General features: G+C 37.4%; 1 pseudogene; it reads left to right on the top strand.

Moving 5' to 3' along the window:
- Positions 1-20,286, top strand: part of LOC107815053 (terpene synthase 9-like) — a 132,480-nt pseudogene that overhangs the window by 103,354 nt on the left and 8,840 nt on the right.

Here is a 20,286-nt window from a genome sequence, read left to right as displayed (position 1 = left end):
CCACTTCTTGTGCAGATTTTGGAGTCAATCCTAGCAGCGGTCAGTAAATTTCTCGGATTGATTGCCTGATGGGGACTTGAGCTGTAGTTGCATGGCATCCGCCACCCTGAAGTCCCCTTCTACCTTATTCTAGTTGTTTGTTTCATTTAGGACAGTCATGTTTTCATTCAGACCATTATTTGTATTACTCTAGTCGCTAGTGAACTTGTGACACCAGTTCTAGGATTGTATCTAGACATCGTTGTTATTATGGTTTTCTCACTCTATTCCAGTTATTTCAGTTTCCGAGTTATTATTTAATTGGAATTTTTAAAAATGGATAAAACTTAATTCTAACGTTGGCTTGCCTAGCAAGTGAAATGCTAGGCACCATCACGGTCCCGAGGGTGGGAATTCCGGGTCGTGGCACGAACTCTCCTTTAAATTAATCTAAGTGAATATGTTTTACACTATCAGTATATACACTTAGAACTTCAGATAAGATTTACGACAATGTAAAGAGTTTTTACAGAAAATTCAAATATACTCTGAAAATAAATTTAAAAGAAAACTGTAATTTTAAAATTAGGAGGCCGAAAATTCTTACCGCCAAAATCTTTTCCTTTTAAATCTCCCATACTCTTCATACATAGCTTTTTTCGGAACTACAATTTGTAGAGGGGGGATATATTACAGAGATGGAAATCAAATTTGACTAAAATTCGACGGATTTGGTAAAATATTGAACCAATTTTAGAATCCCCAACATGTTAGGGTCTTGAGGTTTCGGCCGTTTGGGATCTAACAATTCGCTAACTTTTGGTTAGCAATTATGTGATCGATATTTGTCCCTTCGTTTATATATATATATATATATATATATATTTTCTTTACTTTATTTTTAAATTCAACATTTAACAAGTACTAGTAATATTATTGAATAAACATAATTTTTAAATTTTTAAATTTAAAAAATAGTACAATAATGCCGACAATAGAAAGTACATTAAAAGTTTAAAAACATTAAAAGATAAAAAAAAACTCATAAAAATTAAAATATGTAACATGTTTTTGCAAGTATGAATAATGCAATGGTGTTAAAATTATTATGAGATACAAATCAATTATAATGTCTTAACTTTTAAATAAATAATAAAAATATAAAAATATTATCAACTATACATAATTACTGTGATGACCTGATAGGTCATTTTCAGTTTTAGCCTTCATTTGTGTGTTTCGAAACCTCGAATAGTTCCATTTAACCTTACTTGATTTGCGTGCACAATCTGTATCTTTTTCCGAAAAATATTTATGTGCAACTAAAGAAAATGTGAAAGTTTTTCTTAAAACTAATTTGAGTTGACTACGGTCAACGATTTATGTAAACGGACCCAAATCAGTGTTTTGATAGTCCTGGTAGGTCCGTATAATGATTTGAAACTTGAGCGTATGCCCGAAATCGAATTCAGAAGTCCCTAACTTGAATTAACGTAATTTGTTGAATACTAACAATTTAAAGGTTTACAGAATTTCTAAGTTTGACCGTAGGTTGACTTTGTTGCTACTTGGTTCAGATTTCGGCTTCGAAACTTAGTATAGGTTCATTTCAGTATTTATGACTTGTCTGCAAAACTTGGTGCAAAAGAGAGTTGATTTGACATGATTCGGATGTCCGGTTGTAAAATTGAAAGTTCTTAAGTTTCTTTGAAAATTTCATTCGTTTTGGTGTCTGATTCATAGTTCTAGGAGTTATGATGTTATTACACTTGTGTGCATTTTTTGTTTGGATCCCCGAAGGCTCGGGTGAGTTTCGGACGCATAACAGAGTATTTGAAAGAGTAGGATTTTTCTTGTTTTGTGCCCAGGTCTTAGATCTCGCATTTGCGAGGTTAGGATCGCAATTGCGATAGGTTCGCATTTACGAACAAATTCTTCGCATTTGCGATTGGGGGCTGGGGGGAGCTAGTTCGCAATTGCGATCAATTTGGTCGCATTTGCGGAATGCCCAAGTTGGCATTTGTGATGGCAGCAGAGATGCGACTTTTTCGCAATTGCGATAGATTTCTCGCATTTGCGGGTTCGCAACAGGTTGCAATTGCAACATTTGCGCCTCGACAAAATGATGAGAATGCGGGATTTAGCTCATATTTTCACAAACTCTCAACCCTAAAATCCCTAGAGGTGATTTTCTAAGAGGATTTTCTTTCCAAAAATATTGGTAAGCAACTGTACTCTATTTCTTTTCAACATTAAATCTAGGATTTTCATGGTAGAAATTAGGGATTTGGGTAGAATTAAGAATTTTTGTAAAATTGGGACTTAGACCTCAAATTGGAGTTGGATTTCGAAAATATTCACATATTCAGACTCGGGGTGAATGGATAATCGGGTTTTGGTCTGAATCTCAGATTTTGACCAAGCGAGCCCGAGGTTGACTTTTGTTGACGTTTTGGAAAAAAGTGAAAAGATCTTAAATTTTTGTAATGTAATTGATTTTCCTAGTATTGTTTGTTGATATTAAGTCGGTTTTGGTTAGATTCGGTTTGTTCAGATGTGCATTTTAGAGGAAAGGCCCCGGTTGAGCTTTGATTTGCTTGCGGAGCGAGGTAAGTGTTGGGTCTAATCTTGATTTGAGGGAATTTGGAAACCTTGAACTATGTGTTATGTGAGTTACATGTGTAGCGGCGTATATACGAGGTGACAAGTGTATATACAACGTCAAAGTAATTGTTTCCGTGCTTTCGCATATTTCATTAATTATTTTATTCCATGTCTTAACTGTTGCATGCTTTAAATTTCTTCCTATGCCTTAACTTGCTACTTGTCGCTCCTTATTCCCATATTAAAATGTTCGTTTTTCCCATGCTTCGATGATTAATTGCTACTTGCCTTAATTGTCTTACATGTACACTTTAACTATCTTGTATTTGGCTTGGCTTGTTATTTTGTATTAATTGTAGCATTCCTTGACTTGGTACGAGGTTCCTTTATGGCTTCGCCTTCATATTCTTTAATCATAGTGATTCTTGTGAATTGAGTTGTTGAGTTGATTTCATTTATTGATTTTATTTATGGATCGGGTTGCACGCTGCAACGGGTGGAATAAGGGAGGATTGATATTGCTATGGTGGGATTGTGTTGCACACTGCAATGGATTTTATTTGTGATTTTGATATGGTGAAATAAAGGAGGATTATGATATTGATTCTGATTATATGGTGGGATTGGGTTGCGCGCCGCAACCGATTTTATATGTTATCATGATATTGATATGGTAAAATAAGGGAGGATTGTGTTTGTACGATAGGATCGGGTTGCGCGCCGCAATGGATTATGTGTATTATATTCATTGTTGCATAGTGGTAGCTTCAGTGTTTTCATTCCAGATTCTGAGGACTGATGTTTCTAGTTTTACCGATTTCAAAGATTGAGTTTAATTTCATAAGTTGACTGATTTTCCTTTACCGTGTTCCTTTCTTGTTATCATTATTATATTGCATACATGTTATTGTAAGTGACCCACCTTAGCCTCGTCACTACTTAATCGAAGTTAGGCTTGGCACTTACAGAGTACATGGGGTCAGTTGTACGCATACTATACTCTACACGTCTTGTGCAGATTTTGGAGACGGTCCTAGCCGCGATCAGTAGATTGCTCGAATTGATTGCCTGGCGGAGACTTGAGGTACAGTTGCACGACGTTCGCAGCCCTGAAGTCCCCTTCTACCTTATCCTAGCTGTTTATTTCATTTCAGGCAGTTTTACTTTCATTCAGACCATTATTTGTATTATTCTAGTCGCTCGTGCACTTGTGACTCGAGTTCTGGGATTGCAAATATTTTGGTTTATTCACTCTATTTCAGTTTTTATTTCAGTTTATTCAGTCTATTGGTATCACTTAATTGGACTTTGAAAAAAATGGCTAGAAACTATTTCTAACGTTGACTTGCCTAGCAAGTGAAATATTAGGCGCCATCACGGCCCCGAGGGTGAGAATCTCGGGTCGTAATAATTACCTTCCTAAAAGTAAATAATAAATAATAAATTATATTATAGTAATTTAAAATTTTACTCCTTCATAAATAAATACATAAATCCTTTCAAATTATAAAATAATAAAAGTTTAATATTTTTAGAGACACAAAACTAAGATATCGAGACCAATTATAAGTGAAGATCTATATTTCGTATATCTGTACATTTGTAGAAGAAATGTTCAAATAATATTCACTATAATGTTCTCACTTAGTAAATATGCTATACTTTGACTTTGTTATTTGAGTTAGTATCATTCATTTGGTAAAGTATTCTTGAGGGTCAATAATACCAATGTCACGACCCCAGTTTTCATCTGTAGGATGTCGTGACGGCACCTAGTATCTACGACTAGGTAAGCCTAACACTTATTGAATAAATTGACAGAAATTAACCAACAGAACTATTAAGCAGAAAACGGATATTTCTAAAGGAACTCAACATTTACAACATGAAATAACATCACAAAACCAGTACTACAAGTCATAAGTTCTACTGAGTTTATTAGAAAAATATTTAATTACAACTGTTCGGAAAAGAATTAAACAGTACAAGTACAATATCAGAAGGTGACTCGAGGGCTGCGAACACGACGACAGGTTTACCTTGAGTCTCCACAACAATGCTCGACTAGCTAGCTAATAATCAACAATATCCGAGGCACCTGGATCTGCACAAAAATGTGTTGAAGCCTAGTATGAGTACACCACAATGGTATACAGTAAGTATCAAGACTAACTTCGGTGGAGTAGTGACGAGGAACAATAAAGACACCCACTGGACTAAACAACTTGAACAGGTATAAATGTAGAGCTAATAGGGAACAATATCAATAATAATCTAGGCATGATGACAATAATAATACAATGTTTGTAATAGGGACTAAAAACAACAGTAAGCAACGAGATACAACAGGTAATAACACTATAGAGTAAGCTGAACATAGTTAAATCCGGTGAAACCAATTAAGGGAAGACAAGTGAAAACTCAGTAGGAACAACCGCTTTCACCCCAGGTTTATCCAAGAATTTTCACGAGGTACCAAACATCAAAATCACAATCACGGGTCCCAATTCGTGAACCATAATCACTTGGCATCTTGTGCCCACATTACAATTCATAACAGCACGGCCCAAGGGGTGACAATATCTAATATCCGCACGGACCACTCACGTGCCGACAATAATAATGACTCATGACTGCACGGACAACTCACGTGCCAACAGGATAATTCTCACATATAAGGCAAGTATAGGTGGTACATGTAAATGGTCAAAACATCAAGATTCATCTTCTTAGGCCGATATGGGTGATTTATCTACGTGTATTCTTGTGAAAGTGTTCTACCATAATTCAAGTCAACAAGTAAGAGTAGGGACAATGAATGGTACATAAGAAACGATTACCACAAAGTGTACAATGTAATAAAGACAGCCATGAAATGGAAACCACGAATAGTACAACACGGTTAACTACACAGAACTAAAAAAATAGCGCAATACAGAGAAAGACAATTAATAGTATGCTAAGGAAACAATAATCAAAGACAAGTACAAAAGAATGGGAAAATGTCAACAAGAGCCCTACTGAGGTACTTCCTCGTAGTCTCAAATCATAAAATGAATCATAAACTTTCCTTATATCACAGCGGGAGCCTTTACATTTAGTTTTGAAAATTATTTTTTCCGAAATAGCATCTCGCGTTTTATCACACCGCATGACTTCTAGTAGTTCCCCTACTAGCTATGCGTATCAAGCCCACCTTATCTCAGCACATGCGTTTCAATACCCACACCATATACCACCACATGCGTATCAATAATAACAATAGTATGGCAGAAACCTTGTGCAAACAATATAAAAATAGCATGGTAGAAACCTCGTGTAAACAATATAACAATTCTCTCAACAATAACATGTGTGCCAAAACATAACAACTCAACAAAATGACTTTCACAATATGTGCCTATATGCCACAATATTTCCTCAAAACAGTTTCAATATCACAACCACGCATAGCCATCGACTATACAACACTAATACAATAGCAACAACAACAATAACACGAGAATACAGCAAGTAAATCAACACAAGAACTTCAGAACACAAAGAAACGGAAGAACGAACTCACGAAGAAAGACACCACAGTGAAATAATAGTCTTAACAAGAATAGTTCAACAAGGGAGAGGTAATGTGTAACAATGATACCACAGAAGTACAATTCAACAACAAGAGAGATAGCATGAATCAATGAACCCAAATAAGAGTACGGCAACAATGAAAGGGATAACAAACTTCAATTAAGGCTAATCAATTACGGAAGAGATAATAATAATTTCAATTAAGGTTAAGCAATTACGGGAAGGATAGCATGACAATAAAAAAGGCAACAACTTCAGTTAAGGCACATAAGAGTTTAATCAGCAATAAGGGTAGAACATGATGCAATTAATTCCAATTAAGACACATAAGGGTGAATTTAGTAATTGGGGGATTTAACAAGATAAACAACTTCATATCTAATGAAAATAAGAACCTAGGAGTCCTAAATGGTTAAAGTTTCCACAAATTAGCCCGAGCACGTACTCCTCACCTCGCGTACACGACCATCCCATGACACAATTAGCACGAATGACTCAAATCCTAAGGGGTAGTTCCCCCACAGAAAGTTAGTCAAGATACTTATCTCAAAGAAGCTAGAGAGATACTCTAAAATGACCTTCTCGAGTGAAACAACCTCCGGGGGGCTCAAATCTAGCCAAAAATAACTTCAAATCATAAATAAAACACATATGAGACAATTCTAGATAATAAAGCTTCAATCTTTAACAACAACTAAAAAGTCAACCCAAAAGTCACCCCTGGGTCCGCACCTCGGAACCCGATAAAATATACAAAACCCGAACACCCATTTTGATACGAGTTCAACCATACAAGAAATACCAAATTCCGATATCAATTCGTCCTTCAAATCATCATTTTACACTTTTGAAAGATTTTACAAATTTTCCTCAAATTCCCATCTTAATTCACTAATTAAATGATGAAAATAGCAAGGGATTCATGAAATATGATACAATGCGGGTAGAGAATGCTTACCCCAATGAATTGCTTTACATTTAGTTTTGAAAATTATTTTTTCCGAAATAGCATCTCGCGTTTTATCACACCGCATGACTTCTAGTAGTTCCCCTACTAGCTATGCGTATCAAGCCCACCTTATCTCAGCACATGCGTTTCAATACCCACACCATATACCACCACATGCGTATCAATAATAACAATAGTATGGCAGAAACCTTGTGCAAACAATATAAAAATAGCATGGTAGAAACCTCGTGTAAACAATATAACAATTCTCTCAACAATAACATGTGTGCCAAAACATAACAACTCAACAAAATGACTTTCACAATATGTGCCTATATGCCACAATATTTCCTCAAAACAGTTTCAATATCACAACCACGCATAGCCATCGACTATACAACACTAATACAATAGCAACAACAACAATAACACGAGAATACAGCAAGTAAATCAACACAAGAACTTCAGAACACAAAGAAACGGAAGAACGAACTCACGAAGAAAGACACCACAGTGAAATAATAGTCTTAACAAGAATAGTTCAACAAGGGAGAGGTAATGTGTAACAATGATACCACAGAAGTACAATTCAACAACAAGAGAGATAGCATGAATCAATGAACCCAAATAAGAGTACGGCAACAATGAAAGGGATAACAAACTTCAATTAAGGCTAATCAATTACGGAAGAGATAATAATAATTTCAATTAAGGTTAAGCAATTACGGGAAGGATAGCATGACAATAAAAAAGGCAACAACTTCAGTTAAGGCACATAAGAGTTTAATCAGCAATAAGGGTAGAACATGATGCAATTAATTCCAATTAAGACACATAAGGGTGAATTTAGTAATTGGGGGATTTAACAAGATAAACAACTTCATATCTAATGAAAATAAGAACCTAGGAGTCCTAAATGGTTAAAGTTTCCACAAATTAGCCCGAGCACGTACTCCTCACCTCGCGTACACGACCATCCCATGACACAATTAGCACGAATGACTCAAATCCTAAGGGGTAGTTCCCCCACAGAAAGTTAGTCAAGATACTTATCTCAAAGAAGCTAGAGAGATACTCTAAAATGACCTTCTCGAGTGAAACAACCTCCGGGGGGCTCAAATCTAGCCAAAAATAACTTCAAATCATAAATAAAACACATATGAGACAATTCTAGATAATAAAGCTTCAATCTTTAACAACAACTAAAAAGTCAACCCAAAAGTCACCCCTGGGTCCGCACCTCGGAACCCGATAAAATATACAAAACCCGAACACCCATTTTGATACGAGTTCAACCATACAAGAAATACCAAATTCCGATATCAATTCGTCCTTCAAATCATCATTTTACACTTTTGAAAGATTTTACAAATTTTCCTCAAATTCCCATCTTAATTCACTAATTAAATGATGAAAATAGCAAGGGATTCATGAAATATGATACAATGCGGGTAGAGAATGCTTACCCCAATGAATTGCTTGACAAACCCACAAAATATCTCCCAAAGCCGAGGTATACAACTCAAAATATGACAAAAACATCAAACCCTCGACATTTAAACATTTCCGCCTAGCCTTTTCTGCATTTGCGGACAACATTGCGCTTCTGTGCCCTCGCTTTTGCGAGAAAAATCTCGCATATGCGGCCTTCACTTGCCAGCCAAAAATTGCACACTTGCGAGCCATTATTTGCATCTACAATTGCACGGATGCGAATACAACACCGCAGAAGGGGACAGTCTACTTGAGCCACAAACTCGCATCTGCGATGGGCTCACCCCAGATGCGACCACGGACCTCCAAATCCAAATCTAGAGCATGCCTAAGTCCAAAATCACCATACGAAACTATTGGAATCGTCGAAACGCCATTTCAGAGTCGTCTACACAAAAGTCAAAACTCCAATCAACTCTTACCGCTTAAGCTTTTAAAACAAGAATCCTTCTTCCAAATCGATCCTGAATCATCCAAACTCGGCCACGCACGTACGTCATTACACATAATACATAGTTTTTCAAGACCTGAAGCCACTGAACGAGATGTTAATCCTCAAAACGACTGGTTGGGCCATTACATCCTCCCCCTCTTAAACAAACGTTCGTCCTCGAACGTGCCAAGAACTATTTCGAAGTCCTCAAATCACTTAATGAGCTTACCATACATATACTCACAGGTGATCCTACGTCATCCCAATCAACATAGGCCCGGCGACACTATCTCAACTGAAGATTATTCTTTCCACCCATATTGATAGGCCTTAGAACCAAATTTTTCACAATCCGTTTACTTCCAAAACACCTGATTCCTTCATACACACAGGGTACGAACCTCAACCACTGCAACAAATTATGCCTACACCCACAAGGTACAACCACATGACGTAACACATCACACATATGCCCATGACCACATCTCTGATCATGATATCTACCCATAATCAAATCCAACACCGATAATTAACCCCATATCCATTAGAACCCCGTTCCAAGCCTCCATAACACCGACCACGATGCAAGAAACATGAAGACCTCATAACTATTCCCCTGAATCAACAAGTCACATATAACGCCACCTGGGCACACATCTCGCAAGCTAAAACCCAATAAGTACAACACAAATATGACTGAATATACAAGGAAACACACGAAAGAACTATCAAACAAGACCGACAGGCGCAACTCCCTATTAGTACCATACTACGAACCAAATCTCACAAGGGAGAATCAAAACATATGAACTAATCGCAAGGATCTCATCCTGAAATAACTCCACCACGACACACAACCCGGTTCAAAACATCGAATCTCATGAAACCGCGAAGGTCTCACCCTCAACTCTGAATCACAAGTAAAATACATATCATACCAACCAAAACCTTCCTCTGATTCAATTTCGCCAACAAAATCACAACACGTACTGAACTCCCACACCGGTAGAGAATCTAATTCACAAGTCATAACCCATCACCTAGAAATCACATCAAAACTACCGAAATGAGTAACATGAAGGCCACCTCTAGTCTCATAGCACTCAACAATGAATAAAAACAAAATGATAGACAAGGGATACCATAATAGAATCTCCCAATAGTGGCAAACACATAAGCAGAGTAACGAAGCACTATACTCATCCATATATGAAATATCATAGGAGGACTCACCCTAATCAGCAGAACTGAAACAAAATACGAATGGCGCTCCTCTATAGCAAATCTAAACCATACCCGTACAATAGTATCTGGTGTAGCGGCCTTAGACCTACCATAGAAAACATATAAACGGTCCAGGCCTCCCCCTCTTGGGTGCCCTCTGACTCGCCTGACCTGCACCCCAAGCTGGCGGTGTAAGGATATCAGCAATTGGAGCAGAACTCATAGTCTGAATACCCTACTGTGACACATCTGTTTGGAGTCTGGGAAAATTTCTCACCATGTGACTTGTATCTCCACACTTAAAGCAACCCCTCTGTTGACATAGTTGTGGAAGTTGTCCATCACAGGTACCCTGAGACCCATGGGCACCTAGAACATCGTATGAAGCTTGAAGTGCAAACTGAACTGGCTGACCCACAAAACCTCTACCATGTCGTACCCTGCCCCAAAAATATAGACCAGTAGGTTCTCTCGGTTTTTGAGGCCTCTTAGCCTCTCTGTCGTCTCTCTCCTGACCCCACATGCCCTCTCTCCTGGTCCTGCATGCCCTCTAATCGGTGAGCGATCTCTACTACTTGCTGAAATGGAATATCCGACTCAAACCCCCAAGCCATGATGAACCGGACATCATGCATGAGTCCCTCAATGAAGCTGCAGACTCGCTCTCTGACTGTAGAAACCAAAAAAAGTGCATGTCTGGACAAATCACTAAAGCTAATGGCATACTCTGACATAGACATAGTGCCCTGGCACGGCTGCTCAAACTCCATGCGCCACGCTTCCCAAAGGGTCTAGGGAACAAACTCTCTCAAGAACACCTCTGAAAACTGAGTCCATGAAGGTGAAGTTGCATCGGCCAGACTACCCAACTCATACGTTCGCCACCACTGATATGTCGCTCCCTTAAGCTGGACCATAGTAAAAGCAACCCCACTCGTCTCCACAATATCCATACTATGGAGAATACGGTAGAACACTCCCCTAGGAACCGACGCGCATCTTCTAAAGCTGAACCACTACAAGTAGGAGGGTAATACTTCTCGAACCTCTCATGTCTGAGTTGTTCTTCCTCAAATGTTGATGCCCTAACCACGGGCGGAATTGGGATAACAGGCTGTGTCGGGATGACACCTATAACCTGACCAACGTGGACTCGCTGCTCCGGAGTACGGGCGGTAGGAGTCTAAGCTCCTCCCCCGATCTGTGAAGTAGCTGGTGTAACTGGAATCAACCCCGCCTGAGCCAATGTACCAAACATGCTCAGGAACTGTGCCAAAATCTTCTGAAGTCCCGGGGTAACATCAGGCGCCTCCGGTGCCTGTCCCCCAACCGGAGTTACTGGCAACTCCTCAACTACTGCTTTGACAAGTGTTCTAACTGCGGTACGTGATCCTCCTCAACCTTTTCCTCTGCCCCGACCCTCAGCAACACTGGCACTGAGGGCAACGTTGTCAGTAATTGCATCTTGTGTCCTTACCATTTGTGAGAAAATAGAATGACAAAGGTTCAAACTCTGAGATCAATAAACTCGCATAATTGGAATAAAAGAAGTGAAACTGTCCTAATAGTTCCGTAGCCTCTCGAAGATAAGTACAGACGTCTCCGTACCAATCCGCAAGACTCTACTAAATTCGCTTATGACTCGTAGCACCTATGAACCTAAAGCTCTGATAACTTGTCACGACCCCAGTTTCCCTCTGTAAGATATTCTCACGGCACCTAGTCTCTACCACTAGGTAAGCCTAACACTTATTGAATAAATTGACAAAAGTTAACCAACCTAACTATTAAGCAGAAACCATATATTTCTAAATGAACTCAATATTTACAACATGAAATAATATCCCAAAACCGGTAGTACAAGTCATAAACTCTACTGAGTTTACTAGAAAAATCCCAAAATACAATTGTTTGGAAAAGGATTAAACAGTACAAGTACAATATCAGAAGGTGACTCCGAGGCCTGCGAACGTGACGACAGGTTTAACTTGAGTCGCCTCGGCAATGCTCGACCAGCTAGCTAATAATCAACAATATCTGAGGCACCTGGATCTGCACAAAACAATGTGCTGAAGCCAAGTATGAGTACACCACAACGGTACCCAGGAAGTATCAAGTCTAACCTCGGTGGAGTAGTGACGAGAAAAAGTCAAGACACCCACTACACTAAACAACCTGAACATGTATAAATGTATCGAATACTCAATATTGTTTGAATAATAAATAACAGTACAATAAAATGGAAAGACTCCAAGGAACTGCGATGACCAAGCAGCTCTACCTTGAATTATTGCGATCCCACTCTAACTTTGTCCGAGTCTGATATTTCCAATACCTGGCTCTGCACAAAAATGTGCAAAAGTGTAGTATGAGTACACCACGGTCGGTACCCAGTAAGTATCAAGACTAACCTCAGTGGAGTAGAGACGAGGTACAGTCAAGACACTCACTAATCTAATAACGTGTGTAATATGATATACAAAATAATAGAAAACAAATATAGCAGTGATAGCAACACAAATCAATTAGTGATTTAAACAGCAAGGGAACATGAATACCGTAAATATTACTCAAGGGAATAATAAACACAGGTACAACCAATTGATCAAGTCCTTTCAATATACATCTTTTATCTATAAGTTTTTCAATAAAAATCTCTAGAATATAATCCTTTTCAAGAAATATATTTCGAATATACTTCCTTCAAATAAATATCCTTCCATTATAATTATTTCAAATAAATATCTTTCGAATATAATTCTTTCAAGTAAATATCTTTCAAATATAATTATTTCAAGTAAATATCTTTCAAATATAATTATTTCAAGTAAATATCTTTCAAATATACTTCTTTCAAGTAATTATCTTTCTAATATAATTCTTCCAAATAAATATCTTTCTAATATAATTCTTCAAGTAAATATCCTTCCAATATAATTCTTTCAAGTAAATATCTTTCAAATATACTTCTTTCAAATAAAAGTCACCTTGTGACACCTCATTTAACTTTCCTGACATGAGAAATATATTCAACGTATCACATCAAATGGCACGGCAATACCTTCGTGCACTTATCTCATTCTCACCCAATACATATATGTAGATCAAATCAATTGGCACGGTAATACCCTTTGTGCATTTATATCTTTCTCACCCTGCATACATATAACAGTACCAACTAGGTGGGAGAAATGCCAATAACAATAAAAGAAATAAAGTGGAGGCACACAGGAAGCAACAACGACTACAAGTCACATAGAAAATAAAGGTGCACAATAACATCTCAAGATAAAGGCATGAATGAATACACAACAAAACGATATCACAATATAATGTATGTCTCTCGTCCTCGCCTGCACGAAAACACCCTTCGTGCCATGAATATATGATAATATAAAAATAATTGCTCGGCATCACCCTTCGTGCTTTTACTCTAATCCTCACCTGATAATATAAATAAAATAGCACGGCATCACCTTTCGTGCTTTACACTCTCAAATGGCACGGAATAACCCTTCGTTCTTTACACTCTCAAATGGCACGGCATCACCCTTCGTGCTTTACACTCTCAAATGGCACAGCATCACCCTTCGTTCTTTACACTCTCCCTCGCATTATAATGTAATTCAAATGGCACAACATCACCCTTCGTGCTTTACACTCTTCCTTACCAAGCATATGTATATCATTAACAAGCAAGGTAGGAAGCATAAATAACATCAAGGAGAGTGTTTATACCACAACACAATACAACCATTCATATCACAATTTTCCACTAATGAAAACCAAATTACAAATATGTAGCAGAATCAATAAATTCTTCAACAAATACCCCAAGGCTCCACAAAACGTATATAAAACCTCAAAACAATCAACAGAGGTGAAAAATACTCAGTATAAGGCAACATCTTCATCAATCCAAATTCTTAATAATTATATTAACTCCTCAATTTAAACTTATTTAATAAATATTTGCAGATAAGGATTCCATCATGAATTTAAGTCCAAGAAAAATATCAAATCAACAAACACACGTAACTCACATAAAATCCAAATGACAATAACACCAAGTTATTATATAAAATACAAACTTGACAAATAAGAAATGAGGCGTGATAATTCAAGGATTTACTAATGCCAATAATTATCTAATTTAATACATAAGAATGCTTAAAACTTTAAACCAATAAAATTTGCACATATAAGCCTGAGTACGTACTCCTCACCTCGCGTACACGGCTTTCAAATCACACAATTTCAACATAAGACTCAATGCCTAAGGGGTAATTCCCTCACTAGAGGTTAGGCAAGATACTTACCTTATTAAAGTTATGCCGATATTCCAAAATCGCCTTCTTACTTGAATTGACCTCCGGACAACTCAAATCTATCCAAATTAAATGTACCACTTCATTAAAGTTCATCGGAAATAATTCCGGATAATAAAACACCAACTTAAAATTTTATTCTAAAAAGTCAGCGCGGGGCCCGCCCCTTGGAACCCGACAAAACTTTTACGAAATTCGAACACCCATTCCGATAGGAGTTCAACCATACCAAAATTATCAAATTCCGACGACGGATCACCCTTCAAATATTAAATTAAAGTATAGAGAATTTCTACCATTTTCAACCCAATTCACTAATTTAGTGATAAAAACAACCCTAGATTCATGTAATTTAACCAAAATCAAGTTAGGAATTTTTACCCCAATGTTTTCCTTGAAAAACTCTCGAAACATCGCCTCACCCGAGCTTCTTTGGTCCAAAAATGGAAGAATGAGACAAATTTGGACTTTATTCTACTGCCCAGGAATTTGTTCTTCGCATTCGCGACCCTTCCCTCGTGTTCGCGATGAACAAATTCTCCAACAACCATTTTCAAACTCTTCTCAGACATCCTCTAGTATAATGATCATAACTCTTGGTACAAAACTCTAAATGACAAATGGTTTAACTTTCTGGAAACTAGACTCAAAGGGATATAACTTTCATTTGTTGCTCATCTCCTCATTCCTTATAGATTGTGAGATATAAGCTTCCAAAGTCATCCCTGTGCAGCAGAGATTTCCAAACTCTTCCCAGACAGCCTGTAGTATATCTACCATAACCTTTGTTACACAATTCCAAATGACAAATGGCTTACCTTTCTGAACACTAGATACAAAGGGCTACAACTTTTATTTTTTGGTCATCTCCAAATTTCTTATAGATTGAGAGATATGAGCATCCACAGTCAGACTATTGCAACAAAGATTTCCTTCTTCGCGAACGCGAAGAACAAGATCCCAGAAGCCAAATCCTTCTTCGCGAACGCGAGAGGCTCCTCGCGAACGCGAAGGAAAACACTAGATATCAGAAAATTAGCATCCAAAGTAGCCCAAAATGATCCGAAATACACCCGAAACACACCCGAGGCTCTTGGGACCTCAACAAAACTGACCAACGCATCCCATAACATCATACGAACTTAGTCGAACCTTCAAATAACCATCAACAACACCAAAAACATAAATTACACACGGATTCAAGCCTAATGAACTTAAAAATTTTTGAATTCTACAAACGACACCGAAACCTCCCAAACCACGTCTGAATGACCTCAAATTTTGAACACAAGCTAGAAATGGCACAACGAAGCTATTCCAATTTCCAGAATCGGATTCCGACCCCGATATCAAAAAGTCAACCCCCTGGTCAAACTTTTCAAAAATTCATCTTTCGCCATTTCAAGCCTAATTCCACTACAGACCTCCAAATAATTTCCGGACACGCTCCTAAGTCCATAATCGCCATACAGAGCTATTGACATCATCAAAATTCCATTCTGGAGAAATTTGATCAAAAATCAACTCTCCGGTCCACTCTTTACATTTAAATTTCTAAATAAGGATTTTTCTTTTAATTTAATTCTGAATCTTCAGTAATTCAACTCGACCACACCCGCGGGTCATAATACATATTGCGAAACTTCTTGAGACCTTAAGTCACTGAACGAGGCGTTAATTCTTAAAACAACAAGTCGGGTCGTTACATTCTCCACCTCTTAAACAAACGTTCGTCCTCGAACGTGCTAAGAATTATTCTGAGGTTACCAAATTGATGATTTTACTTTTACACATATACTCTCGGTTGATCCCACATTACCGCATTTGAGATAAGCCCGACAACACCATCTCAATTGAGATTATTTCTTTTATCCATATTTGTTAACTTTAAGACCAATTTCTTACACTCCAAACATTTCCAAAAAGCCTGATTTTCACAATAACGCACGGTATTAGTCTCAACTGGCTATAGTAACTCGTGCCTACGCACACATCGATTTTCTTTATAGTTTTAAGTACTTCAAAATTTTTCCGGGATGTTACAACCCGACTTAGGATCATTCGCCCTTGAATTAGAAGTAGAGTCCGCCCTCAAACACATAACATAACTTATCTCTTCTTTCGCACGTCTCAATCCCCCAAATTTTACTAACTCCCAAATTTTACAGAAAATTTGGCAGAGTCTCCCCTGTAAATGGGGCCTATCCACCTGGCAGAGTAATACCAAAACAACTCCTAACAACATATCTACAACCCAACAAAGCACCACAATGTATATATCAATAACACTAATCTCATCATTACAAGTACTGCATTATCATAATGATATCAGGACATGAAACACATCATATGTATGCCCATCACCACATCTCTAGTCATACTAGATGTTCATAATCGATTACAACATCGCCAATTAACCTCATATTAATCAAAAACTCATTTCGAATTTTCACAACACTGACAGCAATATGTGAGGCATGAAGACCTCATAACTATTTACCCGACTTAACGAGTCACATTTAATGCCACCTGGGCACTCACCTCGTAGGATAAAACTCAATAATTATAGCACAATTATGGCACAAAAACACATAAAAGAATTATCACATAAGCCTATCAGGCATAACTCCCTATTAGTACTATAGTACAAAATAAACTTCACAAAGGGAGAATTTAAACTCATAAATATTTCACCACAAGGACCTCGTCCTTATATAACCTCTGCTGCGGCTTGTAGCCTGGTTTAAATATTTCACATCATATAAAAATGCGAGGATATCATCCTCAACTCCGAATCACAAGTATTTTGCACATTGCGCCAGTTGACATTTTCAATTTCCTTTCTTTCTTCTTTTAAATAAATTTCGTAAACACATAATGAACCCTCATACTGGTAGGGCACAAAATTCATAAAAAAAAATTGGAATCAATTATTCCGAAACATATAAAACCCACTGTAGTGAATAATAAAAATTACTTTTGGACATATAGCCCTCAATGGTGCACAAAAATAAAAATGACCGACACATGCTCACATCTTCAACTCTCCCAACAGGGATAAACATATAAGTGGGTCACACAATTACGAAGCTCACCCATAAGCAGAGCATAATAGGAGGACTCACCTCAATATTCAAAATTGAATCAAATTAAGGGAAAATATCCTTTTATAACATAATCAGGATCATACCTGTAATGACACCATCTGGTGTATCGGCCTCAGCCAAAATCATAGCGATTATATCAATGGGTCGGGCCTCCATCTCTTAGGCGCCCTCTACCCGCCTGTCCTCCACCTCTAACTGGCCATGCACGTGGAGTATTAACTGGAATAACCACTATAAGAACCCCGTGCCGATGGTGCATTAAAAGAACTTACTGTAGCACCCTGGATATTTTGAAATTGTTGTTGTGACCCCGCTGATACTGAAATGTAGAATTATTAAGGACGTAGGAATACCGCAATCCCTAGCATCATCCCACACAAATCTCACCCCTTAATCATATACAAGTTTCGGAGAACCTTTCATTACCACGTAAATACATCTCAGGCCAAAACGGATATAACACATGACCCCGCAATCTGATCGTTGATAGTGGACTCCCCTCACTTGGCGCGAAGCCATAGGACACATGCCGATGATCCACAATACTAACCTTCATCGGTCATAAGACACCTCAAGCCATTTATTTGGCGCATGTCACCCTCGTGACAGTTAAAATCACTTTCTCCAGTGCCTTGGCTACCAGTATGTACCCTTCGCGAAATAGAAATCCCATATGAACTACATAGTCTCTAATACCACCAAGTATTTCAGATCTACATCCACCTCGTGACCCTACCACAATTGTGATGATTAGGCAATTAATTAAACCTTTCTTATATCATACTTATCAACCAGATGTCAGAACCCGTTGCACCTCAATGTGCACAACTGAATGATCGGTCAATACTTTCACATCCTCGATCTGGATGACACGTCGTAATAATGGTTGAGCAACCTTGGCTCCCTTATAACCCCTCTGTAGTATCCCAAACTGTTGGCGCATAGTTGATACCGAGTGCGCAATTTCATACACGAGTGGATGCAAAAGAACATAAGATATATGCTCCAAGCTGAATAAATGTCGCACGATAAAGAATAAAAGAAGTGAAAAATTTTCCTACTAGCTCTGTAGCCTCTCGAAGATAAGTACAGACGTCTCTGTACCGATCCGCAAGACTCTACTAAACTCGTTCATGACTCGTAGAACCTATGAACCTAGAGCTCTGATACCAACTTGTCATGACCCAAAAATCCCACCACAAGCGTCGTGATGGCACTTAGTCTCTAAGACTAAGTAAGCCGATTATAATCATTATTCAAGCTATTTGTTTTTTTTAAAGATATAATTTAATACACGTGTCGAAACCAAAAGTGGAAATAATTTTAAAAATCACCCAAGACTGGTAGTACTAAGTCACAAACTCTAACTGAATACATAAAATGATCGCAAGGATATAATACTCAATATTGTTTGAATAATAAATAACAGTACAATAAAATGGAAAGACTCTAAGGAATAGCGACGACAAGCAGCTCTACCTTGAATCCTTGCTATCCCACTCTAACTTTGTCCGAGTCTGATATTTCCAATACCTGGCTCTGCACAACAATGTGCAGAAGTGTAGTATGAGTACACCACGGTCGGTACCCAGTAAGTATCAAGACTAACCTCAGTGGAGTAGAGACAAGGTACAATCAAGACACTCACTAATCGAATAACGTGTGTAATATGATATACAAAATAATAGAAAACAAATATAGCAGTAATAGCAACACAAATCAACTAGTGATTTAAATAGCAAGACAACATGAATACCGTAATTATTACTCAAAGGAATAATAAACACAGGTACAACCAATTAATCAAGTCCTTTCAATATACATCTTTTATGTATATGTTTTCAATAAAAGTCTCTAGAATATAATCCTTTTCAATAAATATATTTCGAATATACTTCCTTCAAATAAATATCCTTCCATTATAATTCTTTCAAATAAATATCTTTCGAATATAATTCTTTCAAGTAAATAACTTTCAAATATAATTCTTTCAAGTAAATATCTTTCAAATATAATTCTTTCAAGTAAATATCTTTCAATTATACTTCTTTCAAGTAATTATCTTTCTAATATAATTCTTTCAAATAAATATCTTTTTAATATAATTCTTTCAAGTAAATATCCTTCCAATATAATTCTTTCAAGTAAATATCTTTCAAATATACTTCTTTCAAATAAAAATCACCTTGTGACACCTCATTTAACTTTCCTGACATGAGAAATATATCAATGTATCACATCAAATGGCACGGCAATACCTTCGTGCACTTGTCTCATTCTCACCCAATACATATATGTAGATCAAATCAATTGGCACGGTAACACCCTTCGTGCATTTATATTTTTCTCACAGTGTATACATATAACAGTACCAACTAGGTGGGAGAAATGCCAATAACAATAAAAGAAATAAAGTGGAGGCACACAGGAAGCAACAACGACTACAAGTCACATAGAAAATAAAGGTGCACAATAACATCTCAAGATAAAGGAATGAATGAATACACAACAAAATGATATCACAATATAATGTATGTCTCTCGTCCTCGCCTGCACGGAAACACCCTTCGTGCCATGAATATATGATAATAT

This window comes from Nicotiana tabacum, chromosome 22 (assembly GCF_000715075.1).
Source record: "Nicotiana tabacum cultivar K326 chromosome 22, ASM71507v2, whole genome shotgun sequence".
NCBI classification, from domain to species: Eukaryota; Viridiplantae; Streptophyta; class Magnoliopsida; order Solanales; family Solanaceae; genus Nicotiana; species Nicotiana tabacum.
The sequence above is the reverse complement of the archived record's forward strand: the minus strand, read 5'-3'. Positions and strand labels throughout refer to the sequence as shown.